The sequence below is a fragment of the Melospiza georgiana genome, chromosome 13 (genome assembly GCF_028018845.1).
Source record: "Melospiza georgiana isolate bMelGeo1 chromosome 13, bMelGeo1.pri, whole genome shotgun sequence".
NCBI classification, from domain to species: domain Eukaryota; kingdom Metazoa; phylum Chordata; class Aves; order Passeriformes; family Passerellidae; genus Melospiza; species Melospiza georgiana.
The window spans coordinates 9,703,456-9,728,473 of NC_080442.1; the positions used below are offsets into that span (position 1 = coordinate 9,703,456).

At 41.2% G+C, this 25,018-nt stretch overlaps 1 protein-coding gene across 6 annotated transcripts in view; it reads left to right on the forward strand.

The window, feature by feature from the left end:
- Window positions 1-25,018, forward strand: part of SEMA6D (semaphorin 6D) — a 245,611-nt gene that overhangs the window by 26,124 nt on the left and 194,469 nt on the right. Inside the window, exon 1 of one of the 6 annotated variants that reach the window (XM_058033411.1) lies at window positions 9,814-9,967. The exons of the other annotated variants lie outside the window; for them this stretch is intronic. The gene's annotated coding sequence lies outside the window, so the exon portion shown is untranslated. Of the gene's footprint in view, window positions 1-9,813; window positions 9,968-25,018 lie in introns of those variants that run through there. 6 annotated transcript variants of the gene reach the window in all.

The window sequence follows — 25,018 nt, forward strand, 5'->3', positions numbered from 1 at the left end:
TTTGAAATCTGAAGTTTTCACTCTTTCACTCTCTATCTCATTGCACAAATCATGTTTAAAAAATGTTGCTACCTTCTGCTCCATCAAAATAATGCAAACTCTTTCTATACTGTTTCAGCAAAGAATCTGTCATATTAAGAGCTGTAAGACATTTGTGCCTCAAACACCATTCTGCCTTGATCGAGTAGGTATCAACAATTTTGTTAACAATCAGTCACAAACACAGAAAAAAAAACGGGAGAAAAGCAGTATGGCACTCAAGGCCGAGCACAGATAGATGGAGTTTAATCATCTCTGGAGCCTCTCTGGGGACTGTGAAGGATTTTAGAGAAGGCCATATGTGACTGTTAAATTGGCTCCAACAAATCAAAATTATCTGTAGCAAAATTTGATTTTTAAATCTATTTTTTAATCCAAAGTACTCGAATTTCAAATAAAACAAGTGAAAAAGGAACTGTCATTTTTTAGGACAGAAAGCTGTTTTCTTCATTGAAAGTAACTGCTTCCTACATGGTTTTTTCTGAAACTGTTACTCTCCAATTAAAAAGATTGTCAATAATGAAACATAATCTAAGTAAAGTCAAATTCTCTTGTTCATTTAAATTTTGAGGTGGTGCAGCATTTGCTGACCTGGTCTGAGCCTCAAACCTCTTCAGAAAACCACTTTACAAAGAAAGATATGTTTGGTTCATGTCAAGTGACTAGAGTTCATCAATTTTTTCTCCTTCTTGGGGATAAAAGGACCTGTGGTTTCTGGCTGCTTTAGCTCCAGTGGCTAATTCTGAGTTCACCCCCTACTCACCCCTACTCTGTGAGTTCCTATGTCTCAATATTCCCTGCAGTGAACGAGGAGTGGCTGAGGGAGCTGAGGGGGCTCAGGGGAGACCTTTTCACTCTCTACACCCCCTGAGAGATGGGGGTCGATCTCTTTTCGAGAGTAACAAGTGATAGGATGAGAGGAAAAGACCTAAAGTTGCACCAGGAGAGGTTCATTCAGATGGGAAATTAGGGAAAAGATTCTTCTCTGAAAGGGTTGTCAAGAATTTGAACAGGCTGTCCAGGTAAATGGTGGAGTCGCCATCCCTGAAGGTATAAAAATGTCACGTGCATGTGGCACTTAGGGACGTGGTTCAGTCGTGGACTTGGCAGTGCTGAGTTAGTGGAGGGATTCAGTGATCTCAGAGATCATTTTCAACATAAACAACTCTATGATTCTGTGATTCCACCCTAAATTAATTCCAACAAGGTAACTGATCAATTATGTATTTCTAACCAAACACTTGTGCAATTTTAGAGGAGTATTTTTCCAAGGTGGTCATAAGTTGCAAAGATAGTTAGCACTAGGCAATCATCATTTTGAAGAATAGATGTTGTCACCATTAAAAGTGGGTACTTAGAGCATATAGTAGCAGTGTCACATTCATCACAGCATCTAAGAGACAGGATGCTTAAATGCAGTGAGAAGGCTGTTAATGCAGAAATGTTTTAAAACTGCCATCAGATGTCTTGTAGTCAATACTGGTACTTTACATAAAAATTGCCTGCACTGATGATAAGGTAACTTGTCTGAGCTCAAATCATTGGAGAACAATCAAATATGATAAATGATTGCCAGCTGCTGCCATTTTCAAAGTAGAGACAAAGAGCTGAGATAATGCAACTAAGACAATTCACAGGAACTTCAAAGGAGCAACCCCTTCAAGTATTGTGTCATCCCTGACACTCAGTCAATGTAAATGATACCTGATTTTTATAGGCAGTAACAGGCTTATTTTCAATACACCCAAAACCATCTCTCTGTATTTAGTAGACACCATCTATATCAAAAAACAGCATTATATATCTAACTTGTCCATAATTATTATTTAGAATGCCAAATTATTGAGACTGCCAAAAAATATTATCACCAGACCATCTGTAGTGAGCAATTGCAGTTGTTGGTGACTGTATTCATGGTCAAGGGGGCAGAGCACTGTTACAAAATAATGTCTGACTGAACTTCAAATTCAGTGCATTAGCAGAGTGCGTGCATAAACCAAAGGATAATTTTTATTTTATAATAAAAAGTTGCTATAAATATTGTATGCTTTTATATTCAGGAAATTTCCATGAGCTTACATGGAGCAGGGCAAAAATATACCTAATTTTTTTTCGATGAGAAAGGAAACACCTGTTTGGGGACCAATTAAGAACTTCATAGAACTATCAGTCCTAATTACTAAATAGCTACAGGATTCTCATTTAAGCAAAATCAACCATACTTGAAAACTAAACTTAGAATGTAAATGATGCAATCATTCATAATTCATTCTGCCAAGCACACAAAAGCAGAGTCTGCAGTAGGCTGTTTTTAAATCTTTTGTGCAGATTAATACAGCCAATACTAGATTTAAAAAAGCTGTTAAGGAGAAACAGATCTTCTAAGTGTACTATTTTTTATCCAGCATTTTATTACTAATCTTCAGCTTGAAAACATCTGCTTTAGAAGAAAGACTTAGCAGAAAACGTAAAGTTAGAGTTTCTGTTTGAGAAGAGTAATCTACATTTTCTGCTCAACAGAAATATTAGCTGCTCATTAAAGAATGTGGTATGGCCATTTGCAAGATTCAGACTTGCTTGTAACTGTTCAATTAAATCTTAAATCTGGCAGCAGATAATGTCTACTGTCCATACATTAGTGGAATCAATGATCCAAGGTAATCCAAGGATAATTTCTCAGGCAAGCTAACTGAGGGCAAGACCTCAAGATCTCAGGTGCAGCTACAGCTCTCCTGGGGACAAAGAGAAGGCTTTAAATATCCATCCTTGATTTGCAGGTCTCAGCCCTTTTGCAGGCTAGAACAACCACACAAATTAGTTGTCCAAGCTCATGTTACTGCTGCTGTTACTTTTATCAATGGAAACTCACTAGAGCAGGTGAATATCAGCTGATCTTACATGGCATTTTTATGTGAAATCACTTTCTTCAGAGAAATAAATACCACCCTATGCACACATAGATATTATCCCCAGAGAAAGCTGGTTACTTAGTACAACACATTCCAAAGCAATAAATTATAGTTGTTTAGACAATAACAATAACAACAACAACAATAAAATGAAACATATATGTTCATAGTGTTATTCACTTATCAAAGTGCAGATTTTAGCTGAAGCTGAGCAGTTCAGTCTATGGTATTTCTTTTTACCGGTATTAAACACTTTCTAAGCTACTATTAATCCTATGAGTAGCTTGGGAAAAAAAATTGCACAATAAATTATATTTATGAAATTTAGTTTGTAATTGCTTGAAATAATTGTGAGATCATCTTCGCAATCTCATTCTTTATCAATTATTGTGGAGAGAAAAAACTGAGCCTACTCATTAGTCACAAATTCTTTGCTGATGTCGTAAATATATATATAAATATAATGTATTCCTGTACATATAATACTTTTCTATTCCACCTCTGTGATCTATCCCTTCAGAAAATATTATTAAATTCCCTGTGCCTTAACCTTTGTTTGACAAAAAATATAACACTCCTTCAAAACCGTTTTCCGCAGCCATTCCTAGCAATAAAACACTATACAATATAACATCTCCCTAATTTCTGTCTTAGTCTACAGGACATACAGTTTCATGAAACTGTTAAAACTCCTGTGGATTTGCACTATCTCACCACTAGGACTCTGTTTCTCCCGTGGGACAGTGTCCAAGCAGGGCTGATGGGATCCCGTGTGAGTATTAGCACTCACAGGGATGGCTGGGTACACACTATCCTCAACAACCTCTTCACCATTAAAGCTGATTTAGGACATTCTGTTAACTCTTGTTTTCTCCTGATTGTTCAGCTTCAGTCTGTGATATCATGTATTGCTTCCCTCTTTTTATTCACTCTGGTAAATCACTTTAAATGGGGCTTTCTGCAGATGGTCACTGTAGGAGTGCATCTTTGGTTGAAGATAGATGGTAAGAAAGGAAGTTTGAAATTGCAGCAAATCATGGATGCTTGTCCCTCCTGTCATACTGAATACCTGTATATTCACTCAAGCTTTTACTTGAGTTGAGGTTTGTGAAGAGTTGAATTCCCTAGAGGGTGTGCTGAGATTTTTAATTTAATGCTCATTACTTCAAGAACCACGATGCATTTGCATTTACAGGGCAGGAAAATAAATGTTTAAATGGAACTTAACCCCATCTTTTGAAAATCTACAATTTATTTGATCTCTCTTACTGGTCACTTTGGATTTCATTAAAGAATGATGGCATGAAAAAATAGGAAATCACTGTATTCTTTCATAATTTGAAAATATAACATTACAGGTAATCGAATATAATTGCCCAGAGATTTAAGGAAGTGTTTCCACAGACAATAATTTATCTAACAAGAAAGAAAACCCCATTGTACACTCAGAAGGGTTAAAGGTGAGGAAGTGGGAATACAAGTTATGCTATGCAATCAAATTCTTGACATAATTGCATTTGTCTTTGTGTTTTGTGTGCAAAAGCACATTAAAACATGTTCTAAGAGTAGTATTTACTTTAAAGAAATCTTTCTGCGCGTGCATTAGGAAACATGAAAGAAACTATGTAAAAGTTCAAGCCTTCAGCATGTTTAACCATTTATGAGTAGTTTATGAATATTTTATTAACTGTTACTTGAAAGAACAACAAAAGTGCTGCTTGCCAATTCAGAGAAAGTAAGTGATCTTTAGTTTAATGATTTAACACATATAAGCTTTATGAAATGTGCTTGTTGCTATGGTACACATGCATTTCTCTGACAGAATAGATGCACATGTAACAGGATGCACATGGCATTCTTTGCATGAAGAATTTCATTCCTTTTGGATCATTTTTACTCTGACTTTTTTCTTCTACAGGCTTCGTTTCCTTCATTTACTCTTTTTTACTGAATAGTAGTCTTTGCTCTAGGAAAAAATGCATCCAGCAATTGAATCAACCCCTTTCTGAAAGTGAACAACCTTGTGATGCACTTTTTGAAAGTATCTGTTGCCTTTACCATAGTTGAACTGTGACATATTTTGAAAGATTCTGAAAAAAATATTATTATTTCTGCCAGTGGGAAGTGTTTCATGGGTGCAAGAGATGTACTGAAAATTGAGCTCAAATTCTTACTATACAGGGTATTTTTACCTCTTTGTATATTAAACACTATATAACATAACCTCTCCCTAATTTCTGTCTTACTCTACAGGATATACACTTTCTTGAACCATTCATGATAATAATAATTAACTGTGAAATAGTGGTTGTTATTTTGACTATGATTGTTTTAAAATGTCAGGTGAGTGTAACAGAATGTTCTGTTTGTGTAGATCCTGAAACAAAGGAGGCAGTAAAGGAGGGACAACTGAAATATCAAATAATTTGTATTATTAAAATCTGATTGAAATCAAAGAGATGTAACGTTGATAGGAAACTATCAGAGAGGATGACATGTAATAGGATATTTAAATGTAGAGACAACTTAGAAGAGAAGAAGCTGGGGATATAATAGATGAATACGTTAGCTAGGACATGGAATTATGAAGAATGATATTTGAGACACTGAAATGGCAAGTGTAGATAGAAAGTTCAAGTGAATGTGTCTATTTCCTGAAGCCAATAAGAAGTAATGAGGGAAGGCATATTTAAATTACAGGCCTAAGAAATCTGCCATTCCCACTTAAAAGTATGGAGATCCTAAGAGTTTCTGCTTAGAGATTAGATTGTCTGTGGGACAATCTGTTTCCTGGTTAAAGCAGAGGAGGTTTTGTTTGGTTTGTACTACTACAAAGACAAAAATATAGGCAGTGCAAAAACAAGGTCAGCTAAATTTTGCAGGAAAAAGATCATGTCAAAAAACCCACACAGTGTTAAATAAATACAGTACCACCAAAAGAAGTCCAGGTAGGAGGACTGGGAGAGAGACACAAAGACTAATTCAGTGCATCTCCACTCAAGAGAAATAAAATAGAAATGTATATCGGTGATGAGTCATGAGGCAAAACTAAGGACTTCATATACCACTGTAATAACCATCCAAAAAAAAAAAAAAGTGAGAATTCCAAGGAATAAGAGGATATCTGCCATATGACTTGAATTGCTTCACAAGCTCTTGATTTAAATGCTCTGCAGGAAAAAAAGGCTGCTATATTTGCAATTGAGTTATTAGATCACAAACCAATTCAATTTCAGCTGAATCATGGGACCAGATGCAATATGAGCCTCAGAAATATTGATAATATTACAAATATTACACTAGAGAAATGTAGCTGAGAGCTGGTGATACACAGTATATGTACTGTGAGTCCTGTAAGCAAAAATAAGCTGTTAATAAGAAACCTGTGAAACAAGCAACATTATCTCTCAGCATCTGTAACAGCTGACAGGCAGAAATACCTTACTGAGCAACAGTGTAGCATAAAGAGCAATTTGCCCAACAAGGGCCATCAAAAGTACTTCAAACTGAAATATCGAGGACAGCAGCATTGATAGAGATCCTCCTCTTCCAGCAGCCCTAGGAAAACTATTGAAGAAGAAGCAGGCATATCTCCAAAGGGGTTGGTACATGTCAGAGCAGCACGGCATGAATCTGCCTCCAAACAGCACTGACAAAGTCTTTTGGTAAACTAGACATGGGCATTGGCTCAGAAACTCTTAATGGTGAAGAACAACATTTCTCACAAACAACCTCTGAGGGTTCTTACCAGCTTTGCCAACATTCAGGAGGGACTATATTGTGGTAAATTTTACAGGCTCTCCTGTCATCTGACAAAGTCTTCTTCATCTTATGGTAAGTTCCTCCAAAGCCAAGTAGCTATGGATGCTTCCAGGAAGCCTTCTAGTTTACACCAAACTGAATGAGGCATTAAGATCAGAGCAGATAACAGCTTTTATTTTAGGAAATTGAAAGGGCAAGGATAAAGTAATGCAGTGCTATGACATCAAATTACAGTGACTGCTGACTAAGAAAAGAGAGAGCACAAGGCTGAGTGGAGAAAAGCTGGTAATAAGCTTCCCTACTTTGGACAATTTCTTTGTGCATCCAAAGCTTTAGAAAGCTACCAGGAGAAGTTATCGCCACAAGAATCAAAACCACCTTAACCCTCTGGACTTAGTTCCCTTTCTTGTTAGTGATTCACACCCACATTCCCAAATCTGGGAACAGTGTTCTCACCAGGCTGCAAAGCAGGGTTCCTCCTGCCTCGCTGGCTGGAGCACTGTTGAGCTCCATGTGGAAATAAATATTGGCTGAGAAGTATGAGCAGGACTTTATTCTCCTGGCTCTTACCTGAGATCTGATCTAATTCCTCCTTTAGTTAATGTTATTTGTACATATTGAAAAATTATTGGCAGAAAAATAATCTTCTTTTCTCTTTCCTTGCACCCCCAAATAACTTCACAACTTAGTAGATGACAATGAGAGTTGAAATTCACTCAGAGAGAGAACAGAATGAGATCTGAATCTCCATGCTTCAAAATTTACCTAGCCTTTAAGATACTAGAAAAGGGAAGATTGATGAAAATTACCCATTTGTGAATCTTTTCCTGAAAAGATGCCAAAAAACTATTCAACAAAGATAATCCAAATCTGTTAAGTATTTGAGGGGACTAAGTGAAGCTGCATCTTTGTTGAATTTAGTGCATAGGAAAAAAAAACACCCACCATTTATCTACAATTTTGTTTAAAGGGAACTAAGCATAAATTCCAGGCAATTTAATATCTGATTTTATAAGACAGACAAATGCTCACAACTTGAAGCAGACATTGTCAAGAAGAAGCAAGAGGGGGAACATTCTCTTTTCCAGTAACGAATGTTCAACTGAGATCATGTGTGGGGCAAAAAGGGAAGTGCAAAGAGTACAGTGATTGACAGTGAATAGAGATTTCTGCCCCATGTGGTCACAGTGTAATTGTACAAAGGAGACTGCACGATACAAATACACGGGCTGACCTGGCTCCAGGACGTTCACACAAGTATTGTGGTCAGAAAACAGAACGGTGCTACTGTCTGCCAAAGTGCCCCGTTCAGACAGTGTTGCACTGCAGTGAAATGGGATGATTCCCTGCCAAGCGGGCATTTCAGTGTAAGAAATCTGACCGCGGTACCCTCAATGCCTTCTGCAGAGTCAGTGGGAAAGGCAGCCAAGAGCTGGGTGGTGATGGCAGGATGGAGAGAAAAGGATCCCTGTGGCAGTGCTGGACCGTCACAGCACACAGAGGTCTGTAAGAGCCTGAGCCGGCCCTGCTGTGCTCCGAACAGGATTATCTGTCTGTCTGTCTGTCTGTCTGTCTGTCTGTCTGTTCTCCAGTGCCTGACGGCCCCGAGCCCATCCGGCCATTCCGGCACTGTCCTCCTCCACAGGGCAGGGAACACAGTGAGGGGAAACCGTCATGGATCGAGATAAAACCAAGATGAACACTGACCAGTGACTGCCACAGGCAAAGCTTGATTTGGGATAAATTTATTTAATTTAAAATAGACCGGAACAAAGTTAAAAACACTCCGTTCCCCGCCACCACCACCTTTCCCCTCGGCGGAGCCTTCACTGCCTCGCCCTGATCCTTCCATCTCCTGTGCCCTGAGGGGCTCCCGTGAGGGGCTCAGCCCTGCCCTGGGGCCGCTGGGCTCCGAGTGCAGCCGGGACAGCCCCGCTCGCCTCACGGCCGCCCCGCGCCTGGAGAGCGACACCGAGCAGGGAGCGCAGGGCAGCCGGACGAGGTGAGCACAGCCGGGACTGGGCCGAGAGGTGCCAGGGTGCGGAGGGGAGCCGGGCTCTTTCCCACTCGGCTGCCACCCCAGCACTGCCGCCAGGTCAGTCCTCCTGGCTGGGTCTGGTTCATGGTCACAGTGACAGTGAAATTATGGGCAGTTGCAAAATAATGGCCGACACTGAGTCCACTCCCAAAACCAAAGAGAGAACAGGGACCTAAGTGCTTCAGCTCCCTCGGAAAAGTAGGAAGAAATGGGGTTTGGAAACCTCAAAAACGCCACCAAGACTTACAGCAGCAAAAATACTGAGGGCAAATTCCCCGCACAGTAATCCCCCCGTGTCAGACCGACCCAGCACACGGGTTTTCAGGCTGAGAAGGGCAGCGGGACGGGCTGTCCCTCAGGGGGGCTCTGGGCGGGCAGGGCTCAGCAGAAGAACAAGTGACAAAGGCTGTGGCACTGGACCTGCCACTGATAGAAAAGGAAGGAGAGAGGGTTTCAGAGAAGATATCAAAGTCAGCTCCTTTGCTTATGGCTGTAAGCCAAGCTGCTGTTGCAGAATCTGAAAAACAAAATTTGCACTACAGGACTGTAACCAAAAAAACCCCCAAAACCAAAAAAACACCACTATATAATAGTGTCCTCATCCCCACACAAGTATCACTTTCCCCTGTAGCAAACCTACTACTTATTTGTAGAGGAACCTGTATCTGGAGAAGGGTGTGATGTTTTCCTCAATAGATTATGCATGAAGATAAACTTTAAAATATTTCATCTATATGCTTTAGTTTCCACTATTTCCAAAGAGAATATCTGTTTTCTGAACTCAGGACTAACCAAATGATTTTTATTTTTCAGTAAAAGTGAGAGTGAAGCATTCAGATTAGACATTAGGTTGTAACTCCACGAATGTTGGTCTTTAACATACAATGGCAAAAACCCCAAACCAAACCAAAAACTAAAACTCAGAGGCTGCAAAGAAATGAGCTTATTTTTTATTTTTTAAATTCAAAGCCAGCTCTCTCTAGTGTTGGCTGAGGGTGTTCTGAGAAGTTAGTGATGCAAAATTTGTAACGACGCAAACCCAAACCGAAAAGAAAGATTTCCGGTTCATACTAAAGTCAAAAACTGGGGCTTTTGCTGGAGAAGTTGGAGCCCCTGAGCTATCTGCTCTAACTGTGCTGCAGGTGCTAACGAGGAGCGGAGGCGCTCTCCGAGCGGCGCTGCCTCGGCCGGACGGGACCCGGCAGTCCCCGGGAGCCAGGTGAGCCCAGGGAGTCGGCCCGTGTGCCACGGGAAAGTTCTCCGGGGTAGAGCAGGAAAAGTGGAAGAGTTACTGTGCAGTAACGGTCTCTGCCTGCCGCCTTTCCCCGCGGCTGAGTCAAGTGCCTTCTGCACTGATCGCTGAGGAGCGCTCGCAGCGCGGCTGGGGCCGGCCGGGAGGCGCCCGGGGCAGCCGCGGGGTTGCTCAGACGCGGCCGCGCTCCCTGCAGGGATGCGGGAGAGCGGCCCGGGGCAGCGGGGCCGCCTCACGGCTGCGGGCACAGCGCGGGAGGCGCGGCAGGGCCGCGGGCAGGTGCGCGGGGCGGGCGGGGCCGCGGACAATGGGCGGGGGCGGGCGCAGGTGCGGGGCGGGGCGGCGGGGCGGGGCGGCGGGGCGGGCCGGGGCGCGGGGCGGGGCGGGGCGGGCCGGGCTCCAGCCGCGCCGCCGAGTCCGCCGCGCCGCCAGCCGCGCCCGGAGCCGCGCAGCGCCCGCCGGCCGCCGCCGCACCCGCGTAAGTCCGTCCCTCCCTCCCTCCCTCCGTGCCCCAGCGCCGCGGCCGCGGCTCCGGCCGTGCCCGCCCGCGGTGCCGCTGCCCGGCGCGGAGCGGCGGTGCCGGGGGATGCGGGCGCTGCGCGGGGCTGCGCCGGGCGGGTCTCGCCGCCCGCCCATTGTCTGCGGCGCCCCGAGCCCGGGGGCGAGGTGGGGCCGAGCTGGGCCGGGCCTGGGGGGGGGGGGCAGCTCGGAGCCTCTGCCGGGGTGATTCCCGGGGGCTTTCGCGCACCCCGAGCCCAGGGACTGCCGCGGGGTACGTGTGTCTGTCCGCCCGGCACTCGGGGCGATTGCGAGCTCGGCGCTGCCGGGGCTGCCGTTCCCGTTAATTCTTGTCAGGTGTTTCTTCTTTCCAGTTTTGCTCCCAGCTGGAGCCTCAGACGTTTTTACTCGTTGAGTAAGGAAAGGTTTATTTGTTTTAAATGATGTTACCTCTTCTCGGTTGTCTCGGAGCAGAAGCGGCCGTGCTGGAGCAGGTCTCTCTCCGCAGCATTCATGAATCCCCTTTGCCATCATAAGACATGTGCATCTCGAGTAATCAGTGAGATGTATGAGAAGCATGAATATTCTGTGACAGGGACGCTGAGCACCGGCACCTGCGAGCATCCTCTCCTCTTACAAGTCTGTGTCCTGATCACTTTGTTTGCTCACCCACAAAGATGTATTTCTTTAGCTGTGCAAGGCAGCAATAATCCAAAATATCACATGTAAGAAGTGGTACAACTCGTGACACCCAACTGCTTGTGTGCATCAGGTGGTGCTGGGTGCTAATCTCAGTGGACCGACCAAATGTACGTGCCTGCCTTGAACGCTTTTTGTTTGATGATCCTTGGTGGACTTGCTAAGTGCATTAGTCTGCTGAGGCTTAGAGTTTTCTTGCCCTGGGGAACAACACATCCTGTGAACACCTCTGTCTAATGTAGAGTTTGATTTCAAAGGGAAGCCCATGATGTGGAACCGGCATTGTGATTATGGAAACTTACGATAGATTTTCCTTAAAGAAACAGGAGACCTTATAGTGGTTTTAAAAATGAAATACAAGGTTTTTACAGGAATAAAATGCTTGCATTATCCCTCAATGCAGCCATTTAGTCCCTCTCTACAACAGTAGCAATTTGTTTTAATTTTCTTTTTTTATTTCTCTTTCTGTAATTATTTTCTCTTGATTCAATTCCTTTTCTTTCCTGGCACTGTGGATGTTGGTCTCTGATCCAATTCTTAACAGCATTTGTAACTACAGTTCAGTTTATGCCCTCATCTCAAGGAAAAGAAAAAGCCCAATCTTAGAGGCAGAACCCCTATTAATTTCACAACTTTGAATCTGTAAGATTTTCTTTTCCCTTTATTGTTTGTTTGTGTTCTCTTTCAAATGTTAGTATAACTTGGCCTGTTTCAGGAAGGTCTTGATTGAGAAGGTGATATAAAAACACACTGGCTCCCTTTAATGATCATTTTGATTACTGCCATTGTGTGTTCTCCAGTTACAGTGTGATGTGACTTGTAAGTCTCTAGATCTCTTCTCCCCTTGTATTATTCCTTTTCACCAAAATATTTAGCCACAGCAAGCCCATTTTTTACATAAGTCAAATTTGGTTAATATGATGCTTAAATACACAGAATTGCTATGGTGTTTTTCTTTCCTCAAGAAAAACAAGAATGAAATTAGGATGTGTATAAGGAAAGGCTTAATAGGCAGTGGAGAACCAGAGATTTCTTATGGAAAAGAGCCTTTACCAATCTTTATTGAGTTTGCTTGTCTGCATGAAGAAAAGAACTGTTGTTTTGTTATCTAGCAGCTGTAGGAAGATTGACAGCTACAAATTGCAAATCTATGAAGGATCTGCCCATGACACAATTTTTAGTTCATTTAGAGCGTTATCCTACACATCTTGTCATTTGCAAAATTATATAAACAAGACCAGTAAGTTTGTGAAGAAGATGTAAATGCAGTGAATATACTGTAAAGATTTTGAAGCTCTTTGGGATAATTAGCAGAAGCTTGCCTGAAATATGACATTACTACAGTAAATTTAATTCAAATAGGAACATGCCATTGTAAACATTATATTGTAGAAAAGAATTACATATTTTAAAACATGCTAGCTCTGTCAGAAGAACGTTAAGTGTAGTAGTCTTTTTGTTAAGAGAGCATCACTGCTGTTGTGGTGTGCTTTGCATTTCTAAATAGAATCTAATGAATTACAAACATTCATTATGCTACAAGCAATTGCTGAAACTTCTCAGCACCCCAAAATAGAGATTTATTTATATGCTCATATCTGCATGTTTTCTGATTATGGTGTCATTGTAAAAATAGAAATAAATAAAAAAACCACAACTGTTGTTCTGAAATGAGTTCTCTCCTAGCTGCAGATCTTTGATTGGTCTTCCTCTGTCTTGGAAATTGATGTTTAAATACCTCACTGTGTTCAGGTTATGGAACTTTCTGTTGGGAAGTGTGGGAAAGCTACAGGAGGAGTCTGAGAATATTCTTTATTGGATCCTGGAAGAGTTAAGGGCATATGATCTGCAGCAGAAGGTCAGGTTTGCCAAATGTCTGAGAAAGAAGATAGCTGAAATTTCAAAGGTCAAAAAGAGCAATGTGCTAATTTTAAAGGACATCTTGCATAAATATTACTTTTCTTAACATGCTAAAATGTGAAAAAAAAAATTCTTGGTCTGTGTTTTTATGTAAATGTTTAACAACTTAGTCTTTCTTAAGCATGATATTTGTAACGCAGTTATCGTTTTTCTAATGCTGCTTCCTTCTGTGTGGACTCAAGAATGAGCCACTGGAAAGGGTCTGTATTTATAGGCCCAAAGCAATTTACAGCCTTTGAATGCCTCAGTTCATGGCTATACTTGGCACTGTACGTGTGAACTGTCCCTTTGCAAAAATGCATTTCTTTAAAACATGTGGGTCTTTGGAGTTCAGTTTCATCCCACATGCTCCTGGGTGCCATGGGAGCCCAGCAGAGGTGGGGGTCACAGCCAGGGACAGAGGGAGTGGGGCCCCCCTCGTGTCCCCTTGTGCTCCAGCACTGGGGCTGACGTGCTGAGGGCTGAGACAACACTGGGTGGTTCCTCTGGGGATGTGAATGGAGTGGGAGGATCACATCCTCTGCTGTTCACAAGGAGAGGTACTGAAAATTTATTATTGAATTCTCCTGCTCTTTAGAGCTGGTTTTAATTTATTTTTAAATACTCTCTCTTAAACCTTTATCTTGGGAATCAATTCCTGCCTTGGCACTGTATTTTCAAATTAACCCAAACCCAGGTGGATTCAAAATGCAGGAGACCCTTTTGTAAACGACAGTGTTAATGACAGATGATGAAACACAGGCTGGAGAATACATACCAATTTATCTGTTGGTTTTCTGTGCCATACTACAGCTACATTGATTATTCCTGATACTCCAGGTGATTCTCCTTGAATGTGTTGTGGTGAAACAGAAAAGTGCAAAAGTGCACATCTGCAGGAACTCTAGGTCATAAAGCCAGTCCTGGGTTTGCTCTGAAGCAATCAAGTATTGTCGGTCCCTCAAGGAAGTGCTTAATGCTCATCTCTTTTCCAGACAAGGAATCAGTCAGTAAGCATGGCAGGTACAGGAAGTTTTAAGGGAGAAAAGTCTGTGTCTCAAATTATGGTGATATTGTGGACACGTTAATTGTGAATTAATGTAAATGGTGTCCAGAAAATCAGACAAATCTTCAACATCATTATTAAAGTAAGAGAAAGGAAAAGAAAGATGAAGTATTTTTGAAGGCTGATACTGGGCAGTGTCTCACAGCTAGAAATGAATGTTATTCAGTGAGAGAATGAGGGAGGGGTTTTGGGGAAGGTTTTTTTGATGGTATAAAACAACTATTTCTTCCCTTGTAAGCTGAAGATCACTTGACTTTTCATACAATTCAGATGTTTGAGACCAGCCTCCTTTGGCAAGCCAGAGTCATTGTGTTTCAGTGTGCTCTGCTCCTGTGGCAGGCCTGCAAACGCTGCTGTTAGCCAAGGGTCTGCTTCTTTAGCTTAAGTAGGGAAGATCTCCACTTGGAAAGAAGCCTTTGAGTCCTTTCTTCCAGAGCAGGAGGAGTTCCTATCAGATTTGCAGTAGTACTTTTAAGCAGCTTCAATTACATATTCTTGACTTTGTTTCACTAGCAGGAGCTCCCCTTTCAATATCTCTGACCTTTTTCAGTGAGGTTAGCTTAGCTTCTGCTGAATCCACCCTGCCTGTTCTGCTAGGTTGTAATTCCCTTTACAAAGTCCACTTTTACCTTTATTTTGTGACTTCTGGTTTTGATCATATTCCTTCAGTTCTCAGAAATATTTCGTATTCCTTAATACTTATGTTTCCTGCTGATACACCACTTCTATCTCTTTTAGTCTGTCCAAAGAACCCAATTCCTTTTCTCCAACTGTTTGGTTTACTCACTAGCTCTAAGATCTCCTTACACCTACAACTTTTTCTCCCACTTCAAAGCTAGTCATGACAATGTGACATATTTTCTGTATCCAGCTGTAGCATGTATCTGTGACTGGTATTATGTTTCTGAACTTGAGTTTTCATGCCGCTAACACCACTCATGAAGTTTTCTCTGTGAAGAGGGTTTGCCCTGCCAATAGTGTTACTGTGAAAGCAGATGAAACATCCATGTTGTTGAAATCAGCAGAATTGCATCCTGAGGGTGAGAGCAGAACCATTGCACAGAATGGCTGAGACATGTGATCCTAATTTTCTTTGTTAAAAGGTAACTGACAAACTGCTGATGAATTCTGTTTGCTTCTAAACCAAAAAGAGCCATCTTCTTGAGTCAACAGCATTGCTCCTTTTCCTTGCCACTCTTCCAAGGCTCAAAACTGAGATCTATTTCCTTCTACAGAGCTTAGTTTTGGGCTACAATGTGTTACAAGTCTCTCTGGGAGAGGTCAAAGCCTCCCCAAAGCCAAGATTTTGGCTTTTTTTTTGTAGTTGCTCTAAAAAGGAGTAGTCCTGCATTTCTTCCTGACTATTAATGTCTTGCTCTTCATAATGGGAAATACTGTTGCAATTCCAATATGAAACTGACCAAAGTTTTAAAATCTGCTTTAAAATGCTTTAACCTCATTTGTTTGTTGGTGTGTGCTAAGGAAAAGAGTGAGTTCTTCACATATAATGAAAATGCACAGTAGAGAATCAGACACAGCCAACCTGAAAATGTCAGATCAATGTTCAGCAAATCAAATGTTCAGCATCTTTGAATTAGGTTTGAGGTGAGGGAGGCCCACTTTGTCATTTCAAGTAAGTATTACTGTTTTCACTTTCCCATAATCAAAGAGCAGGTGAATGAACCTGTCTAAGGCTGTAAAATTAAAAAGAAAAATTGCCTTCAGAAGGATTAGAAATCAACCATTTACTTCATAAAGCAAAAGATCAAGATGAGACTTTTCAGCTATAAATGAGAAATTACATAAACATTATTAGCATGAAAATGTGTGTTTATAGTGCAAATTCTAATGCAGTAATGTGTCTTTTTGTTTCATAAAATAACAATAAAAGTGAAAAATCACAGCATATAAATGGTAGTCAAAAAGTCAAATATCCAAATCCAAATTTTTTCTAAACTAAAGCTTAATGTTTTCTAGACAGTCTCCTTAGATTTCTCACCCCTGTTCTGGCAGTGAGTCAAATCTTTTTCCTACTTGAAAAGGGACAAAACTCCACTCTTTCTCCAAATTGCTTGAGGAGAGAAGATTTTCCTGCTCATTGCCTGGATAGCTCCACCAAATTTTAAAAAAACCAAACAACTAAATAAATCTGGGGAGGTTTTTCCCATGTCCCTGAAAATGTAAGATAAAATGTGTTGAACACATGCTGAATTTCCAGAGAAAACAGCTGTTTAACTCTAAACTCAATGGAGAATTTCCCACACTTATAAAGTAGCAAGTTTTTCTTCTTCCACATGAATCATTAGCCTCTGTCATGAGGACACATTAAAAATTGTTTTGTTTTGATGAAATATCAAGTATTTTCACCAATACAGGAAAACCTTCAGATTTTCCCAGGAAAACATGTCCCTGCTAAAGCATTCCCATTTTGTCTTAACAAATCACATACAGCATAGTAATGTCCTTGCTTTATCATACATCACTGATGAATAATTTATTTAAAAAGGAAAAAAAAGGGAAGGAAAAAGCCTTTATGTAAAATGTCCATGTGATGACATTTGTAACAGGAAATGTTGGGCAGCTTTGGGCAGGCACACAGCTCCTGTCCTGCCTTGGGCACACCATGGGTAGTCTGGAATATTCTGTGTGCAGATCCCCAGGCCTGCAGGGATGTGTCTGTGCTTGAAAGCCAGTTCAGTAGGAAAAGCAGTGTGAATTAACACAACTGGAGCCCTCCACTGCTGCGAGGACTCCTGCATAGTTTGAGATTCCCCACCTTGTACTTCTGTACACTGTGTCCCTGTGAGTGCCTCTGTCTGGGGGATGGAGCTGTGCACGGAGAAGCCATTTCACTGTGGGCATAGAGCTGGCAGGGCTGCACGTGCGTGGGTGAGGGGGAGAAATTACCTGATGGTGATGGCAGCAGAGATTCCCATAGCAATCCAACCCAGGACCACTGCATTGCTTATAGTGGCGGTGGATGGGTGCAGAGTGGAAGGGATTGGTACGTGCGTAGGTATTTACTGGCTTGAAAATAAGCTGGAGTGGAGAGCAAATGCAGTTAAACCTGAGAGCACTGCAGTCTGAGAAGTAACACTGCTCTGCAACCACACCACCTTGTAGAAATGTGGTTCAGCTCATTATCCGTGAGTACGGAATTTCTGAAGATGGAAATTATTTGCAAAAGGGGATTTACCTTGTTAGGCGTTCAGTTGTTTAAAAGAGTTTTGTAGTTTAACTTTGGATGTGATGAGAGGAAATACATAATTTTCATGGGGCTTTTTGCTTTATTGAAACTGTAAATGTTGAACTCTTCTTCCTTGTGCATTATTTCAGTGTGCTCTGAGCATCTACCAGACAGTCATTGAGAAATTGTTGGAAATGTTTTCACCACTTTGTTTTCTGGCAGACAGTTGTAATCCAGTTTGTCAAATGAATTTTCTTGATTGCCTTGCAGCATATGCAAAGTACTTAAAATTGTTGTAATTGCCTCTGAAGAGCTGGGGTGGGGGAAGAGAACAACACAAAAGAAAACAAGCAAAAATTCAGCTTTCTATTATTATGTAAGTATAAAGAAAATTGTGCTGAATAAAACCAGCACAAAAAATATAACAGGGGTAATATAATGACAGCAATCAAATCCTTCAGAATTGTGTGCAGTGATTGGTCAGGGCTGAGGGGAACACAGATTGCTGTGTAAAACATTGAACAAACTAAACTTAGACACTCAAACCCATTTACTGTCTGACTCACTTGAATATAAATATTTGAGTTGCCAGTTCTTCAGGACTCTTCCATGTGGGGGATCTTGCTATGGTTCAGGGGTATCCCTCTGCCTCTAAATCCACTGTTCAAAACTGCTATAATCAATTTCACTTCTACTACTGTGACATTTAATGTATTTTAGAAGGCTTGTATGGAATTATCATCTCTGTTTTTCTGCAGAATTTATAACTTACACTGAGTTTGTTGCCTCCAGTGAAGAATGAAGAAATGTTTTTTTTCGCATATTATGATAGGTTATAGATAGTCTTAAGCTATTTTTTTTATTCTTTGTTAACTTACATTTTTCTTACCAAAATCGCGCTTACAATATTTGTCAGGAATCCGTGGAGGGCAGAGGTATAAACTCTTAGCAAACAGACAGGGCTTCATAGTGAAGTGAGAAAACACTCTGCAAGATTCATGGTATGAATTAAGCTGCTAGTTGATTAGCTTTTGCAGCAATTTTTCCAGCCACTCAAGAAAGGCCAATGTGTGGTACAATAAATCCAGAGATCTTAGAGCTGATATTCCTGTATTTTAGCCTCTCTCTTTCTAAAATGTCAGCAGTCCTTGTAAATCAGGAGGTTCTGCTTGGTATTCTGGGCAGTGTGCCTTAGGAGCCAGGCTGGAGGGAGCACCAAGATTGTTGCATTTTGGCTGAAACTCGAGAGTTTTCTGGAGAAAGCACACTGCGTGGGAAAAGACCTTCTCGATTTGTTGCCAGGAGGTGTCACTGCAGCTCAGGAGTAACTATTTCATCCCTTGAGGCCCGTTTTTGTGGTGGTGGGGTCTCCTCTGAGTGCTGGTGTCGAGGGGTACAGCAAGGCCTGGCCCTTTATTGCGTGGCTGGGGGAGCAGCGCTGAAACTGTGCAGATTATTAATTGATATATGCACAAGTAAAGAGAAGATATCAATGTGTACTAAGTGTGTTGCTCCCCAAAAAGGCCCTTTCGGCATCCCTGGTGAATATGCAGTGCAGGGCTAGTGGGGCCTCCTGCCTTTGGGAATTTGTGTGTGCATGGGGCTGCCTGGGGCAGCTGTTTGTGCTGCCCTGGTCCCGTTCACCTCTCAGGGCTGGAGCAGAACCTCAGCAGCCTCTGATCAAATGTGTCACGCTGGAATGAGCATGGCAAGATATCTGGTGAAAATGCCAGGCTCAAGAAGCTGGAGCCATGAGTAGTTTTGGGAATCATATCCTTGAATGCTACTGATAGCAATCTTTCAAAACAATTTAAATAATTTATTTTAATGCATGAGGAGCTTTTTATTCACAATCAGTTTTGCACAGCATATTATATGTATTTTATACAGCCTGCTAATGAGCTGAAGACTTGTTAATTATATGTGTGTGGAATGCCATAGCTGCTGAATTATGCACATTATTTTTCTTTACAATCAAACCTTCCTCTTAACTGTATCTGCACCGCTTGAAATGTGCACCTCTGGCTGCTGATACAAACTCCTCTACTGTCACTTGGTTATTGTAAATCTTCTGGTTTTGGTGATGTGAAGGATTAGTCTGAAAGGTGGAAGAGTTGGTTAGGCAACATAATATACTGTTTGAAAACAGCTTCCTGTGCTGCATAAAACAGCTTTTGGGTATTTTATATCCCCTGAAATAAAAGAAAAAAGTTTGATAAAGGAGCATAAAATTTGTAATGGTTCACTTAACTTTCTTCATCTGTCTGGTCTGTAATTCATTACTGTTTTCTTATTTAATATTGTCCTCTTGATGTAGAAAACAAAAAAAAACTCCAGGAAAAACTCAACAACAAAAACTAAAGTTATAGGTATTTTTATAGCAAAATATTTTAAAAGACCAGATTATTATTGTCAAAATTGTAATAAACATAGAGATAGATGCCCTGTTTCCTGAATTTATGTTTACAAAATTTATAAAATGTAGTGGCAAAGCTGATCAGCTGTTTCTTACTTTGGTAAAATCCAGAAAGCCACAAAAATATGCAATGCTGGTGATACCAGTAACTTACTAAACAACACATTTTTATGAAAACTTGGTGTCTAGTATAGAATTTAAATCATTACATGGAAATAAGAGTTTCAAAATCCCCGTGTCTTTTACGATGAATTATTCATATTAATGAATACTCAGATCCAGCTCAGTCTGTTGAATGAGAATGATGTTTCATTTACATGTGTTGGAGGTCATGCTGGTAGATCTTGGGGAAACATGGAACCTTTGCTTTTGCCAAGAGCTTTAACCTCACTCATATTTACTGTGGGGCTGCTGCTAAAGTCTGGCCATGGAGTGCTCTTCAGGGGCTTGTCCTGGAAGCCTCCACCCGTGAGAGATGGGCAAAGAAAGTGAAACCCTGGATGGAAAACTTGGAAAATGTTGTTAGCTGGATGTTTGGCACCTCTCTCACTTCTCCATCTCCTTGTGGTGCTTCCAGGTTTCATTCTGGCACTCAGTGTGGTGGTCTGGATTTGGCAGCCTTGATTTGATGGAGATCAGGATGTGTTGGCAGCTTTCTCAAGTCAGTGTTGGACTACCCAAATTACTGGGCTGTGTCCCCCTCCTGGGGATGGGCTCTGTGGGCTGCTGGGGAAACACTCCTGTGTTTGTGCAGGGAATGTTGGGGAGCAGGGGGAGTCTGAATTGGCATTTCTGTCATGTTGAAAATCCTGAACTTTAACAGTGCCACAATGGCAGCAGGGCTGGTGGGCGGAAAGTTTGAATTGCTTTTCAGTAGCAAACACTGATTGGCATTTTTGTGTTTGTTTTTGAAAGAAACACCCAACAAAACAAACAAAAAAACCTCCAAAAACAACCCAGACTGAAAACACCCCAACAAAAACCTCTCAGTTTTCAGTTTAGAAAAGTTTGGGGGTCCTTCTTTTTTTTTTCTTTATGATGATAATTGTGTTGTAAACCCTAAATTTGTGCAAGTGGGTAGGAAAAAGTAATTTTGCTGAAGATTCTTAAAACTTTGTTGGTAATAGAGAAGGGAAGAAAGCAAAGCTATAATAGTAATATTATGTGTTTAATGAAAGGAAATACAGCTTAATTTATTGTCCTAAATTTTAGAGTTTTTAGATGAGGGAGTTGTATATGGCTAAAATAAGCTGAAGAAGGTTAGTGGTCTATCTTGATCACAGGCGCAGACTACACGAAAATCAGTACTGCCTTCAACAAATAAAATATTTGTAAAACTTTCACCTGAAGAAGTTGTTTGTGAGAACAGCATTAATGCACTTCAGACTGAGCATCTTCTACATTTTCCTCCAGTTATGGGGTTATTTTTGAGATTCACAGGCTGCATTCTGGGTATGTCCATCTCAGACGTGTGCTCTTGGGGAGAGGAACAGGTGCAAGGAAAAACATCCTAAATTAGCCTGCAGGTTTTTCAGTCTTTGCTGTTGTTTGTATGGGGTGTTCGAGGGATTTCATTTGTTGTGCTAATGTCAGCTTGTTTTAAACAAGCCGTGAAATGACTGCTAGATTAGGAGCCTTAAAGGATTATATACATCCTTCAGCTAGGTGCTGCTGCAATATAAGCACAGTAACAATAATCAGCTTAGTTAAGTTCAGACAGGTGGTCTAAAGGGAAAAGTTCATTTTCCCTCCATCCTCAACAGTGGAACATGTGATTACGTCAAAAACTAGAGAAATTGCTTTGGGCCATCTTCAAGTCTTATGTTCTAGGAAGTCAGGGTTGTTTTGGTTTTCTGGGAATTGTTTTAACACTGATTTTGTGACATCATAACATGGCATGGACATGAAGAACTTCAATTTCCTTATCTGCTTTTTAAAGTGGTAAAAGTCCACTCACCATCATGGCAAGATGGTGAGTGGGTTTCCCTTCCTAGCCAGCTGATGACCTTGTACTCATTCAACGTTTGGTAATGAGAACAAATTCCTAGTTTTGTTTTGTGGGACTTTCCCCTTTGCTGTACACCATATTGATTTTTCTCTTCCCGCTTTGGAATTGTGGTACCTTTGCAAGTGAAGAGACTCTTTCTGTGTGTGGTGAGGAGAGCCATGGGAGCAGCTTCCAGGAGCGCTGAGCTGTGACTCTGGGCAGCTCCTTGGCTTCCCCCTTGGGCCAGCTGCCTGCCCCACAGCCCGGGGTGCTCAGGGTGATCTCATGTGCAACATCTTTGTAGGTAAGGCTGAGGGGTAGCTCCAGAATGACTCCTAACCACTGCACCTGTCCCAGCAGCTTGGGATTTCTGCTTCCACAACAGACCCATTCTGTTCTCCTCAAGTTCCTATGTCTAAATTAGCTTATCTTAGAAATAAACTCCTTGCTTTGTATGTGTAAATGTAAGTGCCAAGTTAAAGGGATATACCAAATATGTCTATACCTAGAAATAACTGTAAAATCAGGAAAAGGATATGGAGCTGTGCAATTACTTGTGAGGATTCTGAGATTGAATGAGTTATTTTTAAGCATTTCATTACAGGGCTTAATTAACTGCTTGCCAAACTTGGTAGGTTAATGTCAATTGTTCACAACCAGTTTGGAGTACAATTTATTGTACTGTCTTGGAGAAAATTCATGTGACCAAATAAGTGTCTGAGGTAATTGTTTCTGTTGTGATTTAGGAATATTTTCTTTCCTACAGCATTCCTTTGGGTGCTTTCTGTGATTGGTATGAAACCATGATAGCTTTAATTTTGGCAAAAAGTATTTCTATTAAGAACATTTATGTCAAAATATAGTAAAATAAACACACAAAAGAGGCACAGTTTTAAGACTCTGAAATAAAGCCATAGAAATTTTGGTTAATTGGAGGAATTCAGAATGCCTTTTTTTTGCTTTTATTTGGAGTTTATTTTTTGGGGAGGGGTTTTTTTGTGTTTGTTTGGGGGTTTTTTGTTGTTGTTTCGCATTTTTGTTTTGGTTTGTTTTTTAATAGTGATTTAAAATTAGCTTAAAAATTAACATGGAAATCCCTTGAGCTACAGCTGAAAAGAAATTGGAGGCAAGAGGTGCTGTAAAATAGGCACATTTTGTGGCTTCTTTTGGGACAATCTTTAGAAGACCATTTAAGTCTGAATATTAAACTCCACATAAGTAAATTTCAAAGTAGAAGCCCAGGAAGAATTTGTATTGTGTTATAAGGAACCCTTTTGTATGCCTGAAGACTCTAGATATGGAAAAAAGATTATTTGCTATAGTATTCTGAGCTCATTTTTTCATTTCACCTGGATGAGATGAAAGTACATTTGGGATGGTAGATTTTCAGACTCTTTGTCATTATCTTGGTTTTGATTCTTTATGGATTGTCCAGATAGAGGTGTCAACATAGTGCTTTATTGCAGAGAGCATCAATATGTAAAAAATGCAGAGAGAAAAAAAAATCTTTATTTTTCCCTGTGCTGTGCCACAAATAAATTGTGAGAGAAATGAGCAAGAAACTGATTCCACTTGAATTGTGGTTGAAGAAGGGCATTTCATCCTTCTCTGTCATGCAAATCCAGTTTGATTTTTTTTGGAAATGCTATTACCCTCCAAAACCTGTTCTAGCTTCCCTCATTGCAGTAGCTTTTGCTTATAATAATGCACGACATACTGTATCCTTTTGGCACAGATTGATCTGGGGGAGCAGAGTGGAAACATACATTAGTGAGACAATGTAAAGATTTCACACTCCTGCTGCTTCCGTACTGCTTGTGTTTGAGATAAATGACAGACTCCAGGACTCCAATTCTCCCCCTCGTTTGCACTTTCTCTAGACACCAAGGAGAAGATTCAGAAGCCTAAACATAGATATCTAATGCCATTTTAAATGCTTTGGGTACCTGAGACATCTGTCAGGGCTAGCAGGTGTGACAGATGACTTAATGCCTTTTTTAGCAGCGGTTGAGAGCCAGGGTGGGAAGCCCTCAGGCATCTGAAATAGCACCGAATGTCTTTCTTTAGGTACCTGCCTGGCTCCTGAATGCTCTGCTGTAAAATGAAGTAGATCAGGGTAAAAATGCTTTAAACAATTGTGTAGGCATATTTGTATGTGGTTAACCAGGGGTAATTGGTAAGTGAAAGTTAGTGATAAAAGTGAGATTTCTCTACATTTTCTTTTGTATCAATTTAAATTCCTTTAAAACTCGCTTGTAGTACAACCTCTATGCAGATTTGCAGTTGTACAACAAGTGAGGCAGGGGCTTTGTTTTTTAAATGATCAGTTACAAAGCTCTAGATAATCCCTCCTATTAGGCTTGTTGTGTTTTGAACTACAGAGGTGGCCGCTTGTAAGCTAACGAGTGTCAAACTCCCATCACTGGATCAGGCAGGTTTCCAGCAGTTTGAGCAGACACTGACTGTTCCCATCCAGCTGGGGCCATTGCGGAGGTGAGGCTGTGTTTTGTGCAGTGCAGGGCTGGGAGCAGGCAGAGCCTTTGACCAGGCTGTGCTGAGGTGAAGCTGTGCCACAGCAGTGCCCTTTGTGCAGTGCCCTCACACCCCTGGGCTGTACCTGCCCTGCTGTGCCCTCCCCTTGTCACAGGCAGGGACAGGGACAGCTCAGACTGAAATTCTCTCTGCAGCAGAGGTGCTCTGAGGAACCCTCACCTCACAGCCCATGCCCTGGGTGTGCTGTTAGTTCAGAAGTTTGTGCAGCATCTCTTATTTTGAGGGGTTTGGTAGCTGGGTAATGCAGATAGTTAAATAAATTCAGTAAGTTCTAGATGGCATATTCTGGAAGCAGTAGTTACTCATCAAGCTCTGTGATCAAAAGGCAATGTTTTGGTATTATATTGTGTGTTAATGTCTCTGTAGTCAATGTGTAGTTAAACAATAAGGCACAACAGGCATTAATCCCTTTTAAATATACTCCTGTCATGATGTCAGAGGTGTCCCTGGGAATGTGCTGAGGAGTGTGGTAGTGTAACTGCCTCAGTGGTGCAATAATCTTTCATGAATTCATTTCTGAGGGCATCGCATTGCTGCTACGAAATGGAAATTTAAATAAATAAATGAAATCCTCAAGGAGTTGCTCTGCAGTTTATAGGGGATTTTGACTGAAGTTTGGCCTCCCTGCTGCTGCATTCTGTTTCCATGTGAGTTCTTGCTTCGTTCATGTCCAGACCAGTGTGCCATGGTGCCAACTACCAGAGCTATCAAAG